Raw genomic sequence first — 19,957 nt, 5'->3', positions numbered from 1 at the left:
AGACAGCCAGCAATTTAAGGAGAACATGCGGCTAAACATGTCACTCCTGGTCTGATTGGGGAGGGGACCAGAGAAAACTACAGAGTCCGACATTGTTTTGGCAAAGTTGCACACCGATTCAATATTGATTTTAGTGACCTCCGATTGGCGTAACCGGGTGTCATTACTGCCGACGTGAATTATGATTTTACTGAATTTACGTTTACCCTTAGCCAGCAGTTTTAAATTTCCTTCAATGTCGCCTGCTCTGGCCCCTGGAAGACAATTGACTATGGTTGCTGGTGTCTCTAGCTTCACATGTCTGAGAACAGAATCGCCAATTACCAGAGTTTGACCCCCGGCGGGTGTGTCGCCGAGTGGGGAAAAACGGTTAGACACATGAACGGGTTGGTGGTGTACCTGGGGCTTCTGTTTAGGACTATGCTTCCTCCTCACCGTGACCCAGCCGCCCTGATTCCCCAGCTGCTTGGGACCTGCCGGGGAACAGCTAGCGGGGCCTACGCTATTTTCGGCTGCACCAGCTACAGGGGCCTGGCTAGCTGCGGGTGAATGAAGGGTGCGAAGCCGAGTCTCCAATTCAGTAATCCTGGCCTCCAGCGCTGCAAATATGCTACATTTGTTACAGATATCATTACTGCTAAAGGAGGCCGAGGAGTAACTAAACATCTGACACAATGAGCAAGAAAGTGCAGGAGGGACAGGTGAAGTAGCCATGGTGCTAATGAGTCGGCTACGAGCTAAGCTAGGCTAGCGAGACAGTACAGAGACAGTGAGTGAATACTTTGGCTATAAATTAGGTAGTGAGTACACAGAAAGTGTGCTTCGGAGGAAGCACGTGAAGATTATACTATGAAAGAAGAATGTATTTAAAAGTTGTTAATTAAATCGCTAAGCAAATAAGCTACTCAGAAACACCACTGTGTTTGAGCAGGAACAGGAAGTGATACTCTACCACAGAGCGAGCGAACACCAAGTGATAGCGCCACCAAGAGTCAGCCGATCCAGAGCCATAACTCTCCTTCAATAATGGAAAACTCAGAAGGACAGTCCTCAGACGCTCTACATACTGCACATGAGAGGGATACCTGCAAATTTTGAATGATGAACTTAAATTCTGATGTACATACTGTATTTTAAATTAATCAAATCTTAATTATATATAGACTTACATTGTCTCATTACTCAAGTGGTCAAACAGTGCTTGAATAAGCATGTTTTTGAGTCTGTTCTTGGTGGGTGACTTTAGTGCTGCATCTTTATTGGTCAACGCAGTGATCACAGCTGGAGGAAACTGCACTTTGCAGTTAAACATAAGTTGGAGTGCTGACACAGTATGCTTTTCTTTGTGTTGCCTTCCACTGCAAGAAGAAGTAAGAAGTATGTTTAGAGTTTGTTACAAGACATGCGTGTCCTTGTGTCCTGCATCTGGAATATCCGCATATTTAAAACGTACAATAACAGCTGCTGAACTACAGAAACAGAATCATAACAGAGAGTAAGAGTGGCTGTGACATTTCAATTTGAAAGTAAATGAGTGTGTGATGCACATCAACGCTGGAGAAACAGAACAGGGCTTGCGTCAACCCCTTGCCCCCCACCCTCCAACACCATAAACCTAGGGGAGGGGAAACACTGGATTGTATGAATGTACAATTCAGTGAATCAACCAGTCAACTTAAGACTCACTCTTTCAGCTTCTCTACAGCAGACAAAAATTTCACTTGGTCTTTCACTTTTGGAAAAAGACGCTCACTCATTCTTTCAGTCATCTGCAGAAGTGTCGATCCATCGATTTCATTGTCTGTGGCACAGAAAAACAATAAGACACGATCAAAACAGAAATGAGCATGTCGAAGATAAAGAATAAAAATATAATAAAACATTACTAAAAAAAACAGCTATGAGTTCATTAGTGACTATAGATGATGACAGACCTGTGGAATAGCCAAAAAGTGGTTAAAATCATTTTAACAGTGGTTGACAACTAACTAAAAAGTCATGGTTTAGGATGTATCTTATCTGACTTTGGTATGGACTGCCTTAAAAGGTCGGTGGATCAGTGTAATGAAGTCTTGACCATCACATCTGTATGCGTCCAAAGCATGAAAGTCTACCTCATCCCCAGGCTTGAATATCAACAGATCATCAGTCTCTCTGATGTGGTATGATTGAAGGTGTCTTATAAACTCCAGTGTTGTGAAAAGTCTTCCAACAAGAAACCAGTTGGCCCTGATATACACAATCAGGACTATTTTCACAAACAGTGGAATTTGCTCTGCATGCACAAGTTCCAAAATGAAGAAATCTCCAACTGCATATTTTACAGAGTTTAAAATGATGCATTTACTTGTCCAGAGTTTCTCATCCACAGTAACGGCTGTCTCCAAGTTTTGCAAACAAATCTGCAAGTTCACTGGAAGTTCTTGAAGTGATAAGTTATTAACGGCTGCTTGTGTATGATCGCTCCTGATGATCCGTTCAGGCTGCTACTCCCAGCATTGACGAAGCTGATTCCTCTTTGCCAAAGTCTGACAAATATTAATATAGTTATTGGTGATTCTTGCTACTGTCTTGAAATATTGATGTCTGGCTTCAAACCTCATGCACCAATGAGAGCGGAGTGACCCATAATCAAGGATGAGCCGAGGATAATGTAGCAGAAAATGCAGCTTGGGTGTAAACACACCAGGAAACAGATTCTTGAAATCTGTCAAAAAGTAAGTGATCAGTTCATGTAGATTACTAATCCAGTCAGTGCTGATGGTTGGACCAAGAATAATCTCTCCTATTTCTCGAACCAAAAGATAAAGCTGCCAAAACTTGTTACCCTTTTCAATCCTGGAGCCTATGAGGAAAGGCAGAGTCCTAAATAATGTCCATTTCTCAACAGCAGTTCCAGAGATATTTCCATCCAGTGCTACCTTCTCAGATATTAGAGCAGGTTTGGAAGTGCAGTCATTCTGTCCAAAACTAAAAGTCCTTATGCTGTCATTCACCTCTTGGATAGTAACGGTTTTGTCCTTGTGCAAGGCTTTTAAAACAGACTTCAAAACAAGAGGAATGACCCCCTCAAGAAAATCATGCATTACATCAGGTGGGAATGCATTTGTGGTATCAAAATATGACAGCTTGTTGAAGGCACATGGGCCAGTTACACCATACACTGACCTACAGTGGGGGTCATCTTCAACACATTGCAGATGGTATGCATGAACAGTCTTTGTTCTAAGAACACAATCTCCCTCACTAATGATCCTAGACAGGTCCTTGTAATGACACATACAAAACCTGCATATTCTACCATTACTGAATGAGCAGCTAAAACCTGCAAGTGTGTGAGAGGTTAGATTGTCTGCAGATATTGTGGCCAGACCACCTTTGATGCAGTACTGTCTGTCTTCAAATTTTAATCGTAATCCACGTTCTTGCAAAACCTGTAGGTCACAAATTAATGGTTCTAATATTTTCTCAAATCCATATGTTTTCACCAATCTATGTTTGACAAGTATCAACAGATGAATATGTCTTAAAACAGATCTGTCGTTTGGTGGAATATTTCCCAAAGTAAAATAAAATGCAGACACTTTATGTAGACGTTTCTTTGATCCTAATGGATTAGCAACTTCAAATTCATCACTGTACAACTGAATTCTCAAATGTGGGTTGTCTGTGTTAAAAAAAATCACTTTCTTTGTAAATTTTCCCATCACTAAAATCTGTTAAGGTTTCAGGAGCACGGGACTCTGGCCTAAAAAATTGTCTTAAAATGTTAGGATCATTACATATTAATTCTAAGACTTTTAGAAGTGGAATATACTGAAAAGTGTCCTGTTTCCCAGTAAAAGGATCTATCCCCAGGATACATTCAACAGGTTCAATCAAGTTTAATTTCTCAACACAGTATCTGTCTAGTTGATATGTGTTGCTGACTGCAGTGAAGCAATGTTCTACCAAACTATTGTCATCAATATAATGAAAACTTGATATATCAAAATTAAGAGTCTGCAAACATTTAGAAAATATCTCCCTATAGTTTTCAATAAAATACTTGAAAATTGACTCTACTTCACTAATAACAAATGTTTGAACTTTTCTATTTACAATACTTTTCTCTTGGAGATTCAAGGAAAACAATGCCAGTTGTTTTCTCACAGTCTCCGTAAAGTTCTCTACAAGTTCACTCAGAGTTCGTTCAGATGATTGGGGAAATTCAACAGTTTCCTGGATGACAGGGTCACAGTCTGGGGCAGACTCTAATCCTTGTTTCTGATATTTATGTTTCTTCCTTATGTGATTTTTCAAAGATTTCACAGACAAAAACTTTCTGGGACAGTCTTCTAGTCCGCAGACAATGAAGAATCCACATTCACTTTCATGGTATATCTGTTGATGTTTCAGCAGTTTTTCATATGTTGGTTTTCTTGTGGAGCACCGTGGACACTGATATAGCACATCCATAGAAATGCTCACCTACAAAGACCTGTTGATAATCTGCCAATTCATTTTCCCCAAGCCAAAGAGATACTTCTCCAACAGTCCACTGCTGAGCCATGATCTATTAAAACAAAACAAAATGCCATTACATTGTTTTATTCTGTGACATCAAAAACTTATTTATTTATTTTTTGTTCATTCATTTTCCAAGCCGCTTTATCATCATAAGGATCGGAGGAGTGCTGGAGCCTATCCCAGCTGTTTTTTTTAGGCGGGGTAGACCCTGGACAGGTTGCCAGTCCATGGCAGGGTCGTCATTCAGATATGTATGTTTGGATTGTGGGTGGAAACCCACACAGAAACAGGGAGAACATGCAAACTCCACACAAAAAGGCACCATGTTGACCCCGGGAATTGAACAGAGTCTTTCTAGCTGTGAGGCAGCAGCGCTAACCACTGTACCACCGTTTATTCTAACTTTTAAGCCTTCTTCAGATAAATATTGAATATTTTATGCTTTGGATTATCTGGTCTTGTTAGTATAATGACCTCTTTTTTTGCCTAATATATGATGTTCAATAAATGAAATGTACATAATTTTTTTTTAACTATAATAAAAACGGACATTATCTTGGTAACATCAAATGACTGGAGCATAATTTGTCATATATATATATGTATATATATATACACATTTATATTAGGGGTGCAACGATATTCGTATCGATATTGAACCGTTCCATACAGTGCTTTCGGTTCGGTACGCATATGTATCGAACAATACAACATTTGTAATTTATTTGATCAACTTTCCTTCTGACGATGCTGTCTGTGTTGAGCGCTCAGTGAATCGGCGTTCGACTACTCCGCCTAGGCTGCACTGTCGAGCGCAGATCCACTGAGCGCTCAACACAGACAGCATCATCAGAAGGAAGAGCGCTGGGAAAGCTAGCGAGACAGAAGTTAAGCTCTCCTTGTAACATGGACCTCCCCCACCTTCATTCAGATGTGGTGTTTGGAATTATTTTGGTTTTCATGTGACGTATGACCCTGAAGGTAAGCGAGTCATGGACTAAAGTAAAACAGTATGTTGGATGTGCCATGCAATGCTCAATTACATGGGTGGGAACTAGTGTGTTAGCGCAGTTAGCTCGTTAACGTGTTGGCCGTCTAGCCCCATGCACGGGGCGATCGGCGGTAGCTCGTTAATGGAGATTTGCCGTGTTGTGGCATTAAGGTCATTTCAACGAGATTAACCTGAAAGCACTAGTGGGAACACAACGAATATGACTGCACATTTACGCCGACATCATCCTAGTGCAAAGACAAAAACAACAAGCATGCTACTAACTTTAGCCGAGTCATTTAGACAGCTGTTAGCACATGATTCTCCTTATGCTGCTGAGAATATAGCCCAGAAGAAGCGGATAGTATAGCTTTTATTTTGGAAAGAGACATTTCTCTGTAATAAACTCTCTTCCCCAAAGATGAGTGATTCCTCAATCAGATACAGGGCTCGCAATATCGCTAGCCCGACGTCCTGGGGCTAGCGATTTTTTTCAGATGGGCTACCCTGCCCGTCGGGCTATTGTAGGAAGGAAAAATATATGTCAATGCTTTTGCATTCTTTCAGAAATGTAGCTGGGTAATTATGTCATTGGCATCGGTGAGCCACTGTCAATATGTGACATATTGAAATCGCGTTTGAATTTGCGCTTGTTTTTTTGCTTTCACTTTATAATCGTGCAACTGTGTATAGAGAGCGACAGCACTGATCTGTGAGTGATGATAATTTGTGCACCAATTCCTCTGACATCGTCTTATTAATCGTTAGCTTACTATCCAAACATGACAAGTGAAATCTCCCGCAGCAAGCTTAAACATGTGAGAGGTTGATCGCGCAGAGAATCGCTGAGCTTATGTGAGTGCGTGTGTAAAAGCAGCATGATATATATTTTAGTTCTGCTGAGCCAATTAAGACAGGTCAGGGTGAAGAAGTGACAGCCAAAGAAAAGCTTACCACAAAACGGAGAAGTTATGACAAATCAGACTATAAGGCAAAAAGAAAGTGCAGCTTTATGGTTTCATGGACAAAATAATTTCTGTGGCTGCAATATGACGAGCTAAATAACCAGGGCTGCACATAAGTGGTCCGCAGGTGCGCATTCGCTGTCAAAATAAAAAACGCGCACAAGGGTTAGGGTTAAATTTAAAAACTGTACTTTTGAGTTAAAATATATATATATTTAAAATATATATTTATACTTTTAATAAATGACAAATTAAAAAAAAAAAAAAAAATATATATATATATATATATATATATATATACATACATATACATATACATATACATATATATATATATATATATATACACATATATATACACATATACACATACATATATACCCATACCAACAAACCCGTGCATGCGCACACCCATGAAAATATTAGACAAGAACACCCTATCAAATCTCTACCTTTTCCCTGTACCCTGTAAAAACCATATCCTTAAACCGCTTTTTAAACTGCGCCATGCTTGGACATTGCTTCATATCTTTACTTAGTCTGTTCCACAGCTTCACTCCACACACAGAGATGCAAAAACTTTTTAATGTTGTACGGATACGAGGATGTTTTAAATTTAATTCCCCCCTCAAATTGTATCCCCGTTCCCTTTTAGAAAACATTTTTAGAATATTGTCAGGAAGCAGGTTATTTATTGCTTTATATATAATTTGTGCTGTGAGAAAATGAACCAGATCTGTGAATTTTAGAATTTTTGATTTTAAGAATAGTGGATTTGTATGATCTCTGTAACCAGTTTTATGGATTATCCTTATGGCCCTTTTTTGTAATATAAAGATTGATGATAGCGAACATTTGTAAGTATTGCCCCAAACCTCTGCACAGTAATTCAAATACGGTGCAATCAGGGAACAATAGAGAATGTGGAGTGATTTGTGGTCCAGAATGTGTTTTACTTTACTCAAGATTGAGACACTTCTTGAAATTTTGTTATGTATATGATTTATATGAGACTTCCAGTTTAATTTATCATCTATAATCACACCAAGAAACTTATGTTCAAGTACTCTTTCAATTTCCACACCATCTACATGAATCTGCACTTGTGCATTTCTAAGGGAATTCCCAAATAAGATAATTTTAGTTTTACTTAGATTTAGCGATAGTTTGTTCCTGTTAAACCATTTTTTAATTTTGCACATTTCTGAAGTAATTGTATCCAGCAGCTCCTTTAGATTCCCCCCAGAACAGAAAATATTTGTGTCATCTGCAAATAATACTAATTTTAATATATCAGATGCCTTACAAATATCATTTATATAAATAATAAATAATTTTGGACCCAGTACAGAGCCTTGTGGAACACCACAAGCAATGTCCAAGCATGATGAGGAATGGACACCCAGCTTCACAAATTGTTTCCGGTCACTTAAATAATTTTTCACCCATTGCAGTACAACCCCCCTAATCCCATACCGTTCCAGTTTATTAATTAATATGTCATGATTGATTGTGTCGAATGCTTTCTTGAGATCCAGAAATACTCCAGCTGCATACTGTTTCTGATCTATAGCATTCGTAATCTCCTCGAATTGATTCGATTAATGCCAGAGATGTTGATCTTTTTGATCTGAATCCATATTGACTGTCAGAGAGTAATTTATATTTATCTAAGAATTTGTCTAATCGTTTATTAAACAGGTTTTCTAGGATTTTGGAGAATTGTGGTAGTAAAGAAACAGGCCTGTAATTTGTGAAGTGGCGTCTATCCCCGGTTTTATACAGCGGCACAACTTTAGCTATTTTCATTTTGTTTGGCACTTTTCCCGTCTGAAATGATAAGTTGCAAATATATGTTAGAGGTCCTACAATTCCTTCAATCACCTTCTTGACGATTTTCATGTCAATATCATTACAATCAGTGGATGTTTTATATTTACACATGTGTACAATGTCAATTATTTCTTTTTCCTCCACTGATGTGAAGAACATTGAGTTAGGGTTCCTATCAATCAGGTTTTCACTACATTCTACTGATGGCAGTGACTCAGGAATTTGTTCTGCCAGTTTTGGTCCAATATTTACAAAATAATGATTAAAGCTGTTGACCTTATCAGCAGTGTTTTCCATAATATTGCCATTATCGATAAAGTATTGTGGATAACTTTGTTGTCCAGAATTATTTTTAATGATACCGTTTAAAACATCCCATATTCCTTTCATATTATGTTTATTGTTGTTCAATATTTTACGATAATACTCCTTTCTACATACACGTATAATATTGGTCAACTTATTTTTGTATTTTTTATATTTATTTTCAGCTTCTTTTGTTCTTTGTTTTAGGTATTCCCTATAGAGTGTATTTTTCTTTTTACATGCATTTTGTAAACCCTTAGTGAGCCATGGTCTATCTGAATATTTGTGCTTTCTGTTGTATTTTATTGTTGGACAGTTTTTATCGTACAACTCCATGAATATTCTTAAAAATATTCCATATGCAATATCAATATCAGCTTCTTTGTACACCTTGTCCCGTCTGTATCTCAGTTGTTCTTCATGCTGATTTTTCTTATAATTAGTGTCATAAACTGCAAAAACTGGTAGGTGATCACTGATGTCATTAATTAATATTCCGCTCACAATGTTGTTTTCCATATTGTTAGTGAAAATATTGTCAAGTAAGGTGGCACAATGTGGTGTAATTCTGCTAGGCCTGGTTATTTTAGGATGTAAACTCAAACTGTACATAGTGTTTAGGAATTCGTCGGTCATTTTATGCTTTTTTGGATTCAACAGGTCAATATTAAAATCACCACAGATAAACATAACTTTTTGATTTGTTTTAGAGACTATTTCCTCTATGAAGTCATTAAATACTTGAATACTAGAGCCAGGTGTTCTATATATACAGCTAATTATTACATTTTTTTCTTTTTCCTTATAAATTTCAATTGTTATACATTCTAGTAAATTATCAATTACAGTTGTCATACTTTCTACCACCTTGTAGTTTAGGTTTTTATCCACATACACAGCTACTCCCCCTCCACTCTTGTTCCTTCTATTTACAAAATTCACTTCATATCCCTCCAGTCCAAAGTCCATTCCTTTCTCCGCATTGATCCATGTTTCAGAAATGGCAATAATTCCAAATGGATTTGTCAACTCATTTAGATATTCCTTTATATTGTTGAAGTTGGCATACAGACTTCTGCTATTAAAATGGATTATTGATCATTTATTTTCCGTGTTGATGGTGTGCTTAAACTGTTCATCAGTGAAGTAGCAGCAGTTACAGCTGATGTTGTAGAAGAAATTATTTTCCGGGTCTATATCCTTTTCTAAGTCTAGAACATTATGGTCTGTGTATCGAAATGTTCTCAGTTCCAGATTATCATAAAGAGAATTCCAATGAGTCATGTTGATATTGTTGCCGGATGCAGATGAAGCTCTTTTGGACTGTGCCATGTGTTGTGTTGTGTGTCACGTCACATGTGTATTCATACCTCCAGAGTAAGTTGACCTCAGTATTTGTCCAGCTCTTCCATATTTCTGATGACCAACACTTTGGCTTGTTCCGGTGTTCCATTGAGTTTAATGAATACTTTGCAGTTGGTGGTCCATGTATTTTGAATTTTTCCCTGTTTCTTCAAGTAACGTGCTTTCCTGGCAATGTCCGCATTTCTTTTTATCAGATGTTCGTTCATGAAGACATCGGATCCTTTCAGTTTCCTTCCTTGTTTTAACAGTGCTGTTTTCTGTTTTCTGTTTGCAAATCTCACAATGATGGCTGGTTTGTTACTGTCATTTTTTCAGGGTAGAGGGTGGCAAGCCTCAATGTTGTTATAATCCACTTCCACACCTTTGGACCGTAGAAAGGTAACCACTTGATGCTCCGTGGAGTTGACATCTTCCTCTCCTGGCCCTCCTACATTATCAGTGGCGACCGCCCGGGCGTATGACCGGGGTTTGATGCGAAGCCCCGTGATGATAACATCGTTCATCCGGGTGTACTGCTCCAAATCCGCCACTCTGTTCTCCAGGTACGCCAGCCGCCGATCCTTCTCGGCGTTCTGGATGCGGAGAGCCTTAACTTCCTCGACCAGGTCCAGGATGGCTTTCTGCTGCAGTTTGACAGTAGAAATCTCCTCTGTCATAAACTCCAGCGACTTCTTAATATCGTCTCCTTCCTCGGCTGACAGAACTTTTTTCGGGCCCATGCTGAGAGACGCTCTCGTAGCTTTGCCGTGACGACCGGCTAGCTAGCTACTTCCCAGAATCCTTTCTTCCCAGAATGTGTGTATATATATATATATGTATATATATATATATATATATAGAGAGAGAGAGAGAGAGCGAGCGAGAGATCTGATATAGATCAGTATCTGAATCTGTCTAATATCCCCGAATGAATTGCTAATTTATAAATTCACCATATTCATAAACGGCTTAATAATAAATTCTATATTCTGTTACCACATTATTTGTGATCAGTGGGTTTGCAGGGTGGGTGTTGGGGGTCTTTAGGCTTTGGCCCCCACCCCTGCCACCAGAATATTTTTAAGCAAGTGTTTCTAACTTTAATTTGAATATTCAGTATTCCACCATCTGCCCCTCCCCCCCCCTGCACACAAACAAAACACACAGTTTAATTCACTCCCTCATTAAAGTGAATATTATTTATGCCATTTTACACCAACAAACTCAGATAGCTAAGGATGAAGAACCTTTTGTTCTTTAAAGAACCATTTGTAATAGCTAAAGAACCATCTTCAAAATAAAAAGGTTCTTTGACGTATGATGGTTCTTTTAAAGACCATAGACATCAGAAGAACCATTTAAGAACCCAAATTTTTCTGAGAGTGGCTGCCAGTAAAAGTAGTCACCTGTGATCTTTAAAATGGCCCTGATGTGTGCTGCTGTTTTTAACTTTCAACAATTCTTTGCTGCCACTGTGAATATGAATGTGGTCTTTGCCTAATTAAATAAATGTTACACTGACTCACTGCTTCATCTTTTGGTACAAACTGGCATTACATGGAAGTACAGCCCAAAACCAGGTTAGCTTGAGTTTCTTTTTTCTGGACATAAAGTCATAGTAGGTGTTGTTTCAGAAAGCTGGTGGACAGATTTAGTTCATTTTGGAAGTTTTAAGAGCAACTGCTGTGAAAATATTTGCAGCTTTGGGAGAAAATGATTTAAGAGAAGATTTTACCTCAGCAAAAGATTAAATATGAATGAAGGATTGAAATTTAACTTAGGTAACACATAAAATGAATACAACTACTAAACACTACTGTGTCCTAAGGAAACAAAGACTATAATGTAACAGGGATAACATTTTAGAGAATTAAAATCTCTAAAAGGAAAAATAATAAACTTGATATAAACTTGATACATGCAGCTTCCTAAATGTAACATTCAGGATTATTCACTGCAGGTCCAGAAATCAGAGTACCTCATCAGATCCAAGTGTGACATCAGCTGACACTCTTTACAGGAGATTCCATCTGAACTCTGTGGAGCCTGATCTCAAGGTTCTTAAGTCTGAGCCTGAAACCAGAAGAGGATCTTTCTCTCTCTTCAGATTCATTGTGATCCAGTGTTAAGAAATATACTCTAAAACACTTCTTCAGTAAAGACTCAGAGAAGAGGAACACACAGAACTTCTTGCTAGCAAGGGCAGCTTCCAGCACTGAGGCTCGCACTGAGAAACTGCCCTGGTCTTTATTTATACTTCAGGGAGCGTTTGTTCCTTACATTGGAATGTGGAGGTGTGTGTGTGTGTGTGTGTGTGTGTGTGTGTGTGTGTGTGTGTGTGTGTGTGTGTGTGTGTGTGTGTGTGTGGTCGTCAGAGTGTGGCCCCATAAACTACTTCCCTTAACCTGCTGGTCTGGAAAATCCAACAGTTCATCTATATGTAAAAAAGCACTTAAATTAAAACTGACATAACAACGTTAATCCTACCGTAAAACAATAAGACAAGGTACGACCGCTCTCGTGCTCCTAGGAGGTGGGGGTGAACACCCTAGAATGTTACAGACCTCCTAAGGATGAGACATTCTTTCAATATGCCACCAACTATATACTTCTACACAAAAATGATTACATGCAGCATTCTACCATATGCAAACTTATATCATTGAAAGATTATACTGACTGAGTAAGCACAATTTTCCTATTAACATCCAGTGATTTCAGTCCTGCATGATCAGACTGATGTTTGCACAGAGCAGATAATGAAGTGAATGTCTTTGCACATTGGTAACAGTGAAACAGTTTATTTACAGCTTGGGATCGTTTCTGTTTGGAGTATGAACTGAGATTCCTGAAGCTCTTGTCACACTGGTCACAGCTGAAGTTCACTTCCATGTGTGTACGTTCAAGTTTGTTACTATCACCTAGAGCTGGGCGATATAAGATTTTTTCATATCACGATATGTTTTTTTCATTTCAGGCGATAACGATATCTATCACGATATAAGCCAAATAACTATATTTGTAAGATTTAAATGTGCCGTTGCTCACAAGTAAAATGTGAAATAATCAGCAGCTTGTTTTTATTTAAATATTTATTTCCCATAATAAGTTCAACAGGGTAGATGTACTTAAGGAACATGAGACTTTTTCAGATAAATAAAGGCAAATATTGCAAACTACACAAAAGGCAGCCGCTAAAGCGTTTAAGTTTCAAAATAGAACAAACAAAACAGACTACTAAACTGTCAATTCCACTTAGAAACAAAATATTAATTCTAAAAATAGTTTCTTTTACAGAGAACAGACAAAACTGACTAACTTTTGTCAATATCAAATAAACTGAGAACTAAAAGGAAATTCTCAATCTCTCCTTGTTGTATAGCTGAGCTTTTCAAACAGTTTTAACAGTTACTTTAGTATGACAAAAGCCGAATGACGAATTAGTGCTTCAAGTCAGAGACTGAGGCTACGTCCACACGTACACGGGTATTTTTGAAAACTGAGATTTTCCGTTTTCGGTTTAAAAAATAATCCCATCCACTCATAAAGGCAGAAATCAAGGAAAACGCTGCTATGAACATGTCAAAGCAGCAGGTGGAGGCTAGATTCCTAACCGTGCAGAAATGTTGGCCAATCAGAAGTCTAGAAGCCTCGGTGGGAAAAAGTAAACAAAGCTGGGGCATAGAAGCAGAACCGAGTCGTATGTGTGGACGGACAGTAACTGTGTGCAAGCAATTAAACACTGCAGAGAGTAGAATTAACAGTATTGTAGAAATTCATTTCTTTTTTTTCTTCTTTTTTTTTTTTTGGCCTGTCCCGTTTGGCTCTTTTGCCATCAGAATTGTTGTCTAAAGGCAAAGAAAGATGCCCAACGGATTTACTTTACCAAACTGACCATCCCAGCCTGCCGATGGTCCATTTGATTCACCTTTTATTGTTTATTTTATTTTCACTTACTGAATACGGGACAGACTTGACTGGGGGAAAGAAGGGAGAAAGAAAGAGGGAAAGAGAAACAGCTGAGAAGAGGGACGGGGGAGAAGGGCAAAAGACAAAAACCAACAGAACGGGCAGAGAAAAAAAAATGCATATATCAATCACCTGGATCACCTGCTGAGAAAGAAAAAAAGAAAGCAAGCAGAAGAGAACAAGAGTAAATAGAATAAACAACATCACAATGATATATGGGAATATGACAGTAAATACTAAATGTTAAACATTATTGTGCAGCACATAAGATCAACAGAACACAGTGTGCTTTGAGGTAGGAGCCAAAAAGGGTGTAGTTTGTGGGTGTGATCACCCGTGTGTATACCTGTGAGCATGGACGCACTTGTTTTTGTTTTTTAAAAGGTTCCTTCATGTAATAATCTGCTAGAGGGTGTGGGGGGGCCACAGCCCCGTTCTCCAGGGCGTGAAGCAGGTGTGGAGGAGATCAAAACTCCAGACATCCAGAGGCCCCCAGAACACAAGAGACCAAGGAAGACCAACAGAGGCAGCTGCGCACTGTCCGGAAAGAGCTGAGGAGAGTCCCAGATGAGGGCTCACTCAGCAGCCGCGGAGCAGAAGCCAGGGGGAGTTGCAGTGACGCGCCCGGTGAGCTCCGCCGGCAGCAGCTGCGCCTGAGTGACCGAGCCCCAGGCCGAGAGGCCGGGGGCACCCCACCTCCGAAGTGGCCCGAGCGAGCCCCAGGCTCCAGGCCCCGATAAGCGGCCGCCAAGGAGTGAGCCGGTGTGTACCCGGACGCCCATCCCCGGACACAAAGAACCACCAACGCACCGATGTCTGAGGGGGTCCGCCACTGGCAGGGGAAGTGGTGGTAGGGGGAGATAGGCCTCCAAACCTTGGAGGGCCTGAGATGTCCCCAGAGAGGTGGCGCCTGACACCCAACCTGACATATAGACACAGACATACAGGCACACACAGATACAAACATCCATTCCCACCCTCATGCTCTCATATGCACTTACTCCACACTCAACCAACGTGGAGACAGACATAAAGAGACGTTGTACACATGATCACTCCCAAGCGTACTCTACAAACCGGGTCTAGGTGCCCCCGCCCCTGGAGGGGGGAACTGCACCCAGACCCAGGTGGTGTTTCCCTTTTCCCTGCGGTGGGGGGAGGCAGACCGCCCGACTCCGCAGCAGCAGGAAGGCTCCACACTCCAGACCGCAGTCGGACGGCCAACTCCTCCTCCTAGTCCTAGCCCCCCTGCTCCAGCAGGTCGCAGAGAACGGGGGTGAGAGAAGACTCCGAACCTCCCTCCACCCGCTCATTGTAATGTTGATGCATGTGTGTTCTAAGGTGCATTTAAAACCCAGGAGGGCTTGGAGCTACCTGCCAGAGAGCAGCAGGTAAGCGCATGGTCCCTCCTGCTAGCCCTCAATGTCTACGTGTATTTAAAATTGAGAGGTGGGCAACGATGCCAGGGGTGGGGTGTACACCCTGATGGTACTTTGGACTCCGTGTATCGTGCCCACCCCCAAGATCCTATATGTATGTGTAATGAGAGTGTGAGTAATGTGAATGTCTAAGTTGTGGGATAAAATTGAGGCAGAGGCAGCCAGAAGGGAACAGAGGGGGGGGGTAGCCTCCTCTGCACCCTGGTGACATACCCCTACTCCAAGGCCCTGCATGTGTGGGTGGTTGTGGTGGAGCGGGAAGAGGGAGGCAGCTGGAGATGGGGAGGGAAGGAAGGGAGGGGCAAGTGACCCCTCCCTGGGGCCAGCTCCCCCGCTGACCCCAGTAGGCACCCCCATACTCCGCGACCCGCCAGGGAAAGGGGGCCCAGGCCCATCCAGACCGGGCCCAGTGCAGCAGCGCCGCCCGGCCCCACAGAGCCCGGGACAGTCCACCCAACCCCACCACAGAGAAAACTGCACCCACCCCACCATCCACTCATCTTCCAGACTACATAAGACAATAAACACCCAGGCTGAGATCTTCCTCCACCTCTCCTGTATCTCCCCCTCCTGCAGAGAGAGCTCCTGAAGAGAGGAAAGCTCCTGCAAGATGTGACAATCTCCCCCACCAGTTGAAGAGCCCCCCAGGTGGCTCGATGCACCGGCGGCACCCTGCTCCAGGACTGGGCCCCCATGCACCCACCCGCCCACAACTCCGGCAACACACCAACCAGGACCCGGGCCCCCGAGGCCCGGCCCGGGCCCCAACCCAGAGACGGAGCGCCCCCAGAACCTCACGCCCATCCCGGACCCACCCAGGGGCAGCCAGGCTACCAGGTCAGTAACCCACGTCCGTCAGCACAGACCCTCCCCTAGCCCGCTGCACGCAGCCGCGAGGAAACAGTCACCCGAGAGCCAACAGAGCCCCTAACCGGACATGACCGCTACCCCGGGTTGAGCCCCCCAAGGAAGATGCCTCCGGGGAACCGACCGATGCCCTAAGCCTGTCCCTACCCCCACACCATCACAACAGTGAAGGCGGGACCAAACTATGACCCCCCACCCCCACTAGGTGATGGAGCTGATCAAAGGAGCCCAGAGCAATTGATCTGATGTGGTGGCAGAGGCTGTATCAAGACTAATGTAATCTAATAGATAATTTCTATATTGGTTAGAATTAAGATTATTTTTATTTTTCCAGTTCATGAGGACTGTTTTCTTGGCTATGCATAGGGCAGTGAAAACCACATGGGCGATATTCTTTTCTGAAGTGCCATTATCTAAGCTGCCCAACAAACACACTAAGGGGGAAGTTGGAATGTTACATTTCAGACACTTTGATAAGTCTTCACATATCTCGCGCCAAAACTTCTGAACTGGTGGACAGAACCAAAGAGCGTGGATATAATTGTCCGGTGAATTGGTTTGGCAGTGTGAGCAGTTGTTGGTAGACGTAAAGCCCATCTTGAACATCCGATGACCTGTATAGTGCACTCTATGTAATATTTTGTATTGAATTAATTGAAGACTGGGATTTCTAATTAGATGAAAGGTTTTTAAGCAAATCTGAGACCAGAAGTTTAGGTCTAAGTTAACTGATAAATCCGCTTCCCATTTTGCAATAGGAAGTGATATTGATTCATCTGTTTTAGAAAGCATTCTGTATATTTTGGATAGTAATTTGGGGGGTTTAAGAGTAAGAAATTGAACCACACTTGGTGGTGTTTGTAGTTCAACTTGACCCGGTTTAAATTTCTTTTTTACTATGGATTTAATTTGTTGATATTCTAAAAATCTTTTCTTGTTGATCCCATATTGTGTAACTAGTCCGTCAAATGAAATAAATTCTGTTCCTTCTAGTATATGTTCTAAATATTTGATTCCTTTATCACTCCAATCTGAAAAGTTTATCATATTATTGTTTTGTAATATGTCAGGGTTGTTCCAGATAGGTGTACGTTTGCATGGGATTAATGAAGACGCCGTCAATTTTAGAAACTCCCACCATGCTGTCAGAGAAGAGCTGATGTTGATGCTTTTAAAGCATTCATGTCGTTGGATGTTTGAGCTGATAAATGGTAGGTCTGAGATCTCTAGATTATTGCAGAGTGCTTGTTCTACATCTAGCCAAGGTTCATCTAAGAGGGTGTGTTTTAGCCATCCTGAGATAAACTGAAGACTGTTGGCTAAGAAGTAGTGCTGAAAGTTAGGCAGTTCTAGTCCTCCTTTATCCTTGGTCTTTTGTAGTGTTTTTAAGCTTATACGTGGGGGTTTATTTTTCCAAAGGAATTTGGACATACATGAATCTAGAGATCTGAACCAATCTTGTGGCGGTTTAGTTGGGATCATTGAGAATAAATAATTTATTTTTGGTAAGACCATCATTTTTATAGCGGCAACCCTTCCCATGAGTGATATGGGTAGACATTTCCATCTAGCCAGATCATCTTCTACCTTCTTTAAAAGTGGGATATGGTTTAATTTAGTTAGATCTGCAAGCTTGGGAGAAACATTTATACCTAAATATTTTATATTTCCCGATTGCAGTGGTGTAGAAGAGGAATTATGGAAGGAGCAATTAATCGGTAGGACTGTAGATTTTGACCAGTTAATTGAGTAATCTGATATTCTTGCAAAAGAGTTTATCAATTCAATCACCCCAGAGATATTGGTTTGTGAATTTTGGAGAAAGAGTAACACATCATCCGCATAAAGGCTGATTTTATGTTCCACGTTCTTGCATTTTATGCCCTTAATTACTGAATTCTGTCTAATTGCTGCTGCTAGTGGTTCAATAAAAATTGCAAATAGTGAAGGGGAGAGTGGGCATCCCTGCCTGGTGCCCCTCAAGAGACAGAAGCTGGAGGATGTCTGGTCATTTGTTCTAACACAAGCTGTTGGGGAATTATATAATATTTTTAACCAGTTTATGAAAGAGGATCCAAAACAACATTTTCAGGGATTTCTATAAAACGTTGTATTCACCACAAATAAACCCATCTAAAAAAGAAATTGATCAGTTTTTGGACAACATAACTCTTCCAAAATTATTGGACACTCAAGCAATGGCACTGGATTCAGCACTGACACCAGGTAAACTCCAGGAAGCCCTGATAAGTATGCACAATAATAAGGCTCCAGGTCCAGATGGCTTTCCTGCAGAATTCTACAAAGAATTCTGGTCGATTCTAGCACCAGTTTTCTACAGAACGTTGTTGGAAATTAAAGAAAAGGGCAGACTTCCATCAAATATGAATTCTGCAAACATTAATCTCCTGCTAAAACCAGGCAAAGACCCTGTATATCCCTCAAGCTATCGTCCAATATCCCTTATAAATGTAGACCTTAAAATAATCTGCAAAGCTCTCTCAAAGAGACTGGAGAAAATAACCCCCCTCTTAATTCATCCTGACCAAACTGGTTTCATAAAAGGTAGGCACTCATCAACAAATACACGTAGATTACTTAATTTGATAGACTACTCATACAGTAAAAACCTAGAAACTACAATATTCTCTTTAGACGCAGAAAAAGCATTTGACAGAGTTAACTGGAAATTTCTATTTGCAACTTTACACAAATTTGGTAGAAATTCATTTCACCGAAACAATAACGTGGCGCACAGTGTGACGCATGCACCAGTTTATTGTATTTCCAGACTTGCTTTCGGCACAATTTACAGTGCACGCTACTCTGTTTTTTGTCAGACTTGAAATAGCCGAAATACCTTCATACTACGGAACTTCTATGGCTCTTCCGTTCGACAATCTCTCCGGCATTGGAACCATCATCTGTTTTCTCTTCGGTAACCTTCGGTCACGCTCGGTTGATTTTTCTAGTTGGCACACTCATTTCCTCCATTACCCGCTTGGCTTGGCACTTGTGCTGTACGTAACAAGTCACGCGACGTGACGCTGCGGCTGTGATTGGTTCGGCTCTGCGCTACTTAATTTGGATTGGCTGACCTTTTTTTTTTTTTTTTAAGAGGACAAGAGCGGCGAGGTCTATCGCGATAGTTTAATTTCTCTATCGAGTAAAAGTTATATCGCGATACATATTGTTATCGTTCTATCACCCAGCTCTACTATGACCTGATTGTGACCAGCTTTTGTCACAGTGTCTGCACTTGTATGGTGTCTCTCCCGTGTGGATTCCCTTATGCTTTTTCATTGAACTTATTTCCAGTGGTGAAGGATGACCCACACTGGTCACAGATGTGCTTTTTGACCACACTGTGGAAGAGTTCATGTATTTTTAATGTACTTGGTGTGTGGAAGCCTCTCCCACATTCTTTGCAGTAGTTCACTTTGTCTCCAGTGTGGCTACGTTGATGTGGATTTAGGTCCCGTTGATGATTGGAAGTTTTTCCACAAAGATCACAGAGAAACTCTTTCCCACCACCACAGTGACGACAGGGTTGAGAAATGGATCCATGTGCGTCGCTCCACTTCTAAACAAAGACGTTGTAAGTCGGGGAAATCCTTCAACAATTTTATCCTGAACGTTGCCTGAAATAAAGAGCATCTCTGCCAACGTCCAATTATATTTTAATGTTTACTGTTGAATTCTCCCAATTCTTTGAATCTTTGGGCTGAAGGAGG

General features: G+C 40.9%; 1 protein-coding gene across 9 annotated transcripts in view; it reads right to left on the bottom strand.

Moving 5' to 3' along the window:
- The window catches only part of LOC309693526 (uncharacterized protein), a 311,788-nt gene that overhangs the window by 153,677 nt on the left and 138,154 nt on the right, over positions 1-19,957 (bottom strand). For 4 of the 9 annotated variants that reach the window (XR_014272662.1, XR_014272665.1, XR_014272667.1 and 1 more), the window contains 4 exons: positions 4,471-4,555; positions 1,687-1,801; positions 1,170-1,358; positions 1,000-1,085 (listed from right to left, as the gene is read on the bottom strand). The exons of 4 other annotated variants lie outside the window; for them this stretch is intronic. The gene's annotated coding sequence lies outside the window, so the exon portion shown is untranslated. Of the gene's footprint in view, positions 1-999; positions 1,086-1,169; positions 1,359-1,686; positions 1,802-4,470; positions 4,556-18,444; positions 19,807-19,957 lie in introns of those variants that run through there. One more of the 9 variants, XR_014272666.1, reaches the window with a different exon arrangement.

This window comes from Aulonocara stuartgranti (genome assembly GCF_965226115.1).
Source record: "Aulonocara stuartgranti genome assembly, chromosome: 3".
NCBI classification, from domain to species: Eukaryota; Metazoa; Chordata; class Actinopteri; order Cichliformes; family Cichlidae; genus Aulonocara; species Aulonocara stuartgranti.
This window is presented reverse-complemented; position numbering and strand designations above follow the sequence as displayed.